This window comes from Mesocricetus auratus, unplaced genomic scaffold (genome assembly GCF_017639785.1).
Source record: "Mesocricetus auratus isolate SY011 unplaced genomic scaffold, BCM_Maur_2.0 Super-Scaffold_100011, whole genome shotgun sequence".
Lineage (NCBI taxonomy): Eukaryota > Metazoa > Chordata > Mammalia > Rodentia > Cricetidae > Mesocricetus > Mesocricetus auratus.
The window spans coordinates 80,876,960-80,883,678 of NW_024429195.1; the positions used below are offsets into that span (position 1 = coordinate 80,876,960).

At 46.6% G+C, this 6,719-nt stretch overlaps 1 protein-coding gene across 2 annotated transcripts in view; it reads right to left on the reverse strand.

The window, feature by feature from the left end:
* Glt8d2 (glycosyltransferase 8 domain containing 2) overlaps positions 1-4,380 on the reverse strand; it is a 33,302-nt gene extending 28,922 nt beyond the window's left edge. For both annotated transcript variants that reach the window (XM_040755156.1, XM_040755155.1), the window contains exon 1: positions 4,106-4,380. The gene's annotated coding sequence lies outside the window, so the exon portion shown is untranslated. The remainder of the gene's footprint in view (positions 1-4,105) is intronic.
* Positions 4,381-6,719: the final 2,339 nt, after the last annotated feature.

Genomic DNA, 6,719 nt, shown 5'->3' on the forward strand with positions numbered 1-6,719 from the left:
TGTCATTTCCACTGTCTTTTCATTTGTCACAACTCTGACAATGTTGGAGAATACAAGACAGTGTGCTTTAGAGCTGTACTGAATGTTTTGTGGCACTGGGCGGACGGAGACAGTGTAGCTAAATAAAACGAGAGGTGACTAGAGCTGACAACACTTAGTTGCACATTTTAAATAGCTAACATCTCAACTGTTTCCAATACAAAGGAATGACAGGTAGCCATCCATGTTGGCTTTAATCCCAGCACTTGGAAGGCAGAGGTGGGTGTGTCTCTGTGAGTACCAGGCCAGCCTGGTCTGCAGACAGCCTGGGCTACACAGAGAAACCCTGTCTCAAAAAACCAAAAGGAAGAAAAAAGAAATTAAACAAATAATTTTTAAAAAAGAGAGAGAAAAAGAAGCAACAAATTTTTGATGTGACAGAATACTAATTTAGCCCGCTGGTCACTCTGCACCTGAATTTAAACATCACACAGTTATCTGTCAGTTTTAAAAACGAGTCTACTTCCCCCACCTAACTCTGAGCATTCCTTTCTTGTTAAAAACCCTCATTGGTAGCCCCGAAAACTAAGGTGAATAAACCCCAGAGTCACACCTCTGAAGAACAGCTCATGACTAGTGTCCACCAGTCAGCCTCTCCACATCCAGCTCTACAGTTTCTGTCCTCAGCCTTAATGCAGGCAGCACCCCTGCCTGGAATGCACTTTCCTCAACTCCTTCAGGAAATGGCTGGCTTGCCCGATGCTCTCCCAGTACCCATCCCATCTGTGAACTCTCCATACTGTTTTCCCTCCCTCCCTCCCTCCCTCCCTCCTTCCCTACCTCTCTGTTTCTCCCTCCCTCCCTTCCTTCCTTCCTTCCTTCCTTCCTTCCTTCCTTCCTTTCTTCCTTCCTTCCTTTCTTTCTTGTTTTCCCTTTGATATTTCAAGACAGGGTCTCTCCATGTAGCCCTGACTGTTCTGGAACTCTCTTTGTATACCTGGCTGGCCTCAGACTGAGAGATCACCTGCCTCTACCTCCTGAATGCTAGGATTATAGGTGTGTGCCACTGCCCCCCAGACTCTAAAATCATGCTGTGCCTGTCTCTTTTCATGGTGGCTGAGAACAGGAGTGTGACTCCCCTCTGGGTCCACCTGTCCTGTCCCAAGGATAGAGAGAAAGCCAGGGAAAGAGGCTCTGGTCACTCTGTCACTCCCCAAAAGAAAGGAGTCAGCTTACCAAGATGAGCCAGTGGTCCCCTTCCAAGGAGGAAGGCAGAGGGCTCTGGAAGGAGGTTCCACAGCTTTCACCTCTATAAGCTTTTCTAGGCTGAGCAACTTGCGAGTCACGATTTTCCTGTGATAACAGTCAACCCTCCAGTGTAGAATAGCCTGTTGGCCTGTCTTCAGACAGTCAGAGATAGAAGTGGGCATTACTAATGTCAGTGATGGAAGAAGGCAAGGTACCGGACAGAGACAGCTTCAAAGAGGAGAAGAAAGAAGACAGGACCTCAGGCCTTGACTAGGAAAAGGCAGCAAACATAGAGAGCTAGACTACACCTGAGGAAAGATGGGGTATGTTTAGCACCCCACCCCTGAGGATGCTGCATGGACAGCTGCTTTGGACCTGAGAGGAGTACTCTCAGACCAGGCAGTGGCCAAGGAGCTTAGCTCTGTCTTGTGTGAAAAGACAAATATGGTGAGGGAAAGGTCTCAAAATTCAGACCCAAAGATGTATTTTATACATCAACTCTGAGTAGTCTATAGAGGAGTTGGGGACTGCTAAATTAAGGGGAATTCTGAGGCCATCACCAGGCTCTTACTGTAAAAGGGTAGAGATCATGGCTGGCTAATCAGATCTTCCTTGGGTGCAGGCAGGAGTTGGGACAGATCTGTCAGTCCAAAGGTAAGAGGGAAATACAAGCAAAGGTGCCCAAAAGCTGTTGTTGAATGATTTAAATTTCAGAGGCTAGGTTTAATGCGCTAGTAGAAATACCATGAGCTCTGTGGCTGGACAGGGGATGCCTTGAGTGATGTAAGCTCCTCCCATGGCGATGTAAGCTCCTCCCACGGTGATGTAAGCTCCTCCCACGAGGCCTCATCACTCCTGAGGTCACTCCTGTACCACCTCCCCAAACTGGCAGAAGGATCACGTCTTATGTACTTGAACGTTTGGATCCAGACTACAAACCATAGCAGCAGGGGAGGAGGAAGGAGGCAACCCCTTCCCTTCTCACGAGGAGTGCTATAAAACAGGGCATCATAACAGGAGTCAGAATAAAAACAGCTGTGGACACCACAACCAGGTCCAACACCTAACTCTAATGCACAAACTGACTTATTGGAGCCCATCCTATATGGAGAGACACCCTGCCCAGCCTAGACACAGGGGTGTGGGGGTGGGGAGGTGCCTTGGCCCTGCCTCAAGGAGATGATGGGACAGACTTAGTAGACTTCCTAGGGGAGGCCTTACCCTCTCTGAGGAGCAGATGGGAGGTAGGGGGTGGTGAGGGGTGCAGGAGGAGAGGAGGGAGGGGGAACTGGGATTGGGATGTAAAAATTAATTTTAAAGATTAAAAAATAAAAACAGTTGTGTTCAGAACAGGAGCCCCCAGAGCATGCTCCAAGCAACACTCACTGATTCGATAAAATGTCTCAACTTTGGGAGCCTCTGTGCTAGGTGCCCTGAGGTGACGTTCTCTATCGTGACACTTCTTAGGACATTCAAGGTATTGTCCTGCTTTTTGGTCCATCTGGGGTTTGTGGAGCTGGTTTTCTGTGGGACCATGTCCTTCTGAGCAGTCTTTAAAAATCTCTGACATCAAGGAAGCAATGTACGAGACGGTGTTCCTTGGGAATGAGAAATGAAAACTGTGCCTTTAATAAACATGCCTTTCTCTCTGAGAGGAAAGATGAACAGCAGAGACAGAGAAAAGGGACCTGGGGGTAGGTATCTGAGTGGAGGAATGAAGAAGACATGTTGGGAGACAAGGGGCACTTGAAGCCACCAGAATGTCCGAGGAAGAATGCATCAAGAACAGGCACCTGCCTGCCCAGTGCAGGATGTGTGGTCATTCCTGTCACCCGAACTGTCATTATCAGCTGTGCCAGGGAGGCGGGCACCCTGAGGCCTTGCTTCCTTGCAGACCCTGTGCATCACATATTACATTATATCACTTCATTTCCATTTTACACATGAGGAAATGTAGGCACATGCAACGTGATGTGACCAGAATCAAGTTTACAAAGCTCTTCCCAGGCCCGCAGTCCAGGCTTTCACGACTGCAGGGTGCAGCTCTGGTGTTGGCTGTATCAGAGGGAGGACTAGAACTCCGTTATGTAATACGAAAAGGATATTGCAGAAGTGTAATACCAAAACAGCTCGAGAAAAATGCAAAGGCAAGGCTAACCCACCAGCGTCACATTGGCTAGCAGGCTGTAGGGCCGATCTCCAAGCATGCTCAGACACTTAAGACACACTGTATGTTCTCTGCGTTTTCAGGCTCTGTGCTTACCATTTGGTCTTAACTTTATCCATCACAGATTATCTATGAGGGTCTGCTGGACTTATCAGAGATAGCGCATGTACTGCTAGAGGGAACATGAGAGTTTTTCGATGTTAAAGCAGACATCATGGTGCCTGTACCACAACAACCCCACAGAATATTACGACTGCCAGATGGAGGCCCCAAAAGACTTTCTGAAGACAGATTCCAAAAACATGAATCATAACTCAACTAAGTCATTTTGACTCAGAAGCAGACTCACATTAAATGTTAGCATTGACCTCAGTCCTATCTAACTCCAGATCTCCATCCTTAAAATCCAATGCAAATGAAAAAACAAATCACACTATTAGGGCAGACAGAGATGAGAGGATGGAGATAAACTCTGCAAAAACAGCCCAAGATAGGAAAAGCTCGTACACTGGACGGCTTGGATTTGTCATGTAGCAAGGCTTCTGCTAGGATGCTGCCATTGATCAGCAGGGGACTTTTGGAGGCTGCCTGTGGATGGGGAGGTCTGATCCCTCTGATGTACTTCTTTGAGTCCACAGCAAAATAAACAAGCACTGTAGACAGAGGAGGCTAAATGGAAAGAGTATCTTGCTTGTAAATTGTTCTGTTTACCTGATGGATGGTAAGGGAGGCTTTGGGCTCCTTGGTCCAGAACCAGGCAGGGCAGAGCGTTCAAACTGCAGCTGGCCTCGCAGGGGGGAGCAGCTAAGCTTCCCTTCTGTGGCTTCTAAGATCCCATTGGAAATCCCAAGGGCACGGGGAGCCCCAAGGCCGATGCTCTGTTTCCAGAAAGTGTGCCTGGCTGTCCACACCCACCTCCGCTTGCGTTGACTTGAAATGGCTCAGGTTTCTTCCACTCCTCCTCCAGTGGCTGGGAATCCAAGCTTTGTGCCTCAGAGGCTGCTCCTGAAACCACTTCCAGATGTGCTCCAAAGGCAGGCAGGCCGACTGGCTGGGACAGACTTCCTCTCACAGCTTTCTCTTGCAGTCTGCGTGCGAAACTCTCTCCAAAACATGGCTGTTCTGGAGTAAAAGATTCAAACTCAGGGAAAGGCAAATGCTTGGAAAGTGAATTTATACCATGATGTGTCTAATGTAAATTTCAAGAGAAAGCAACAGTCAGGTTCGTGCCGAGAGTGTTTTAAATCTCCTTACATTGAAATGTTGCCATGGCAAATCAAAACGCAGACAACTGCGGTCCTCTACTGAGGCTGCGATACAGACAGAAGTTTCCAGATGGATTGCGTTTCTGCCCAAAGTGGAGAGGAATTAGGCAAGGGGCAGACTTGATCACAACCTCTGCTGCTCTGTAGTTTTGCAGGTGACGCCCAGAAACCCAGGAATGGTACCAGTGCTTTGCCCAGGGCCATAGAAAGTATTCCCCAATGGCCCCTCTCTAGCTGCTGTGAAGAGCTCTTTGCTAACTGCTTCCATAGCAAATGGTCCTTTCCTTCATAAATATAATGCAACTCACACTGTAATTTCAAATGCCCAAGACCCTCAGTGAGAGCCGGGGGTGGAACGGTGGGTACCCTGTGGGGAGAGGAAGAGTCACACACATGCCTGCTTAGGACCGAACACTCAAGAGTAGTTGTAATAGCTACACTGTTTGCGTGACTCTGGACTCTCCCTGACCAACAACTCACGTGGAGGTATCCCATGCCCGACACTGAGATTTTTGATAACCCACCTTCTGGGAACAGCACTATGCACCCAGGAGGGTAGCAGATGGGGTAGAGTGGTCCTCAGCCATGTCCCAAGCCAGCTCGGCAGACAGCACCTTAAGCTGATGCTGGTCCAGTTCAGTTCATTCCCAAGGTCACCTCGTCTTCTCTCATCTACTTAGGACAATGTCTGACCAGGCTGTTGAATAAGAGGATGATACACCCCAAAAGTGTGCTTCCGAATGGAAATAACTGTCTTCATAGAGCTTACTTACTGTTCATATTAACTGAGGTCTCTGATCGTTATTCTCGGACCCTTCCCCTTGGTGCCTAGCGACGTCTCTAACTCCAGCCCTCCCCTTCTGTTCCTGCCCTGCCCCGCTTTGAGAACACAAGAGGTTTCTTATTGATGGCCAGCAAGCATTTCCATGCTGTATTCCTGGATTCCTCCTTGTGAAATAGATAAGATGGGAAAGAGATATAGGCTGTCAGTGACACTCTAGTAGTGCAGTAGATCAGTCTGGTCTACAGAGTTGAGTTCCAGGACAGCCAGGGCTACACAGAGAAACCTTGTGTCAAAAAACAAAAACAAGCAAGCAAACAAACAAACAAACAAAAAACATCATGCATGGAAAAACCTCAGAAAAGCATGACAAGTGGAAGTTAATATCGTTGGTGCTTTCAAATAATACTTAATGAAAATGTAATAATCATATTTAATTAATATAATAATAGTTTTATATTTAGCAGCCAATTGATAAGACTGAATATATTCAAGATGCATGTCATGATGACCTGACACACACACGCACACACACAATGTACTGATTAACAAGTCAAATCAACACATCACCATTTCTGTTGTACATTAGATTCCCAGAATAAATAAATATGTGATCATCTTGCAGCTGTGAGTTTGTACCCTTTGACAAATGTCTACCTGTTTCTTGGTCCCATTCCTACAACTGTTATTCTACTCTCAGTTTCTCTAACTTCAACATTTTTAGAGTCTCTATGTAAGCTTTTTTGCTTGTTTTCTTTGAGACAGGGGTCTCTGTGTAGCCCTGGCTTTCCTGGAACTTGCTTGGTAGTCCAGGGTGGCCTTGAACTCACAGAGATTCACCTGCTTCTGCCTCCTGAGTTCTGGGACAGGTTCTAAAGCTACACAGAGAAACCCTGTCTTGAAAACAATTTTTATTTACTTATTATGTATAGTGTTCTGCTTGCATGCCAGTATAGGGCACCAGCTCTCCTTATAGATGGTTGTGAGCCACCATGTGGTTGCTGGGAATTGAACTCAGGACCTCTGGAAGAGCAACCAGTGCTCTGAGCCATCTCTCCAGCCCAATCATCTGTTTTAAACTTTTTTTGGAGGAACATCCATACTGTTTGCTTGTACCAATTTTATTATTGATGTTGAATAAGGAAACTCCAAGGTATGAAATATTATATCAGTTATTTGTAACTTCGTACAAATGTGCTGTTTTGCCTCGGGATTTAATTCTTCTCTACTTTATTTCTTCTAATGGAAACTCTACGAATATCTTATCTGAATATCAATG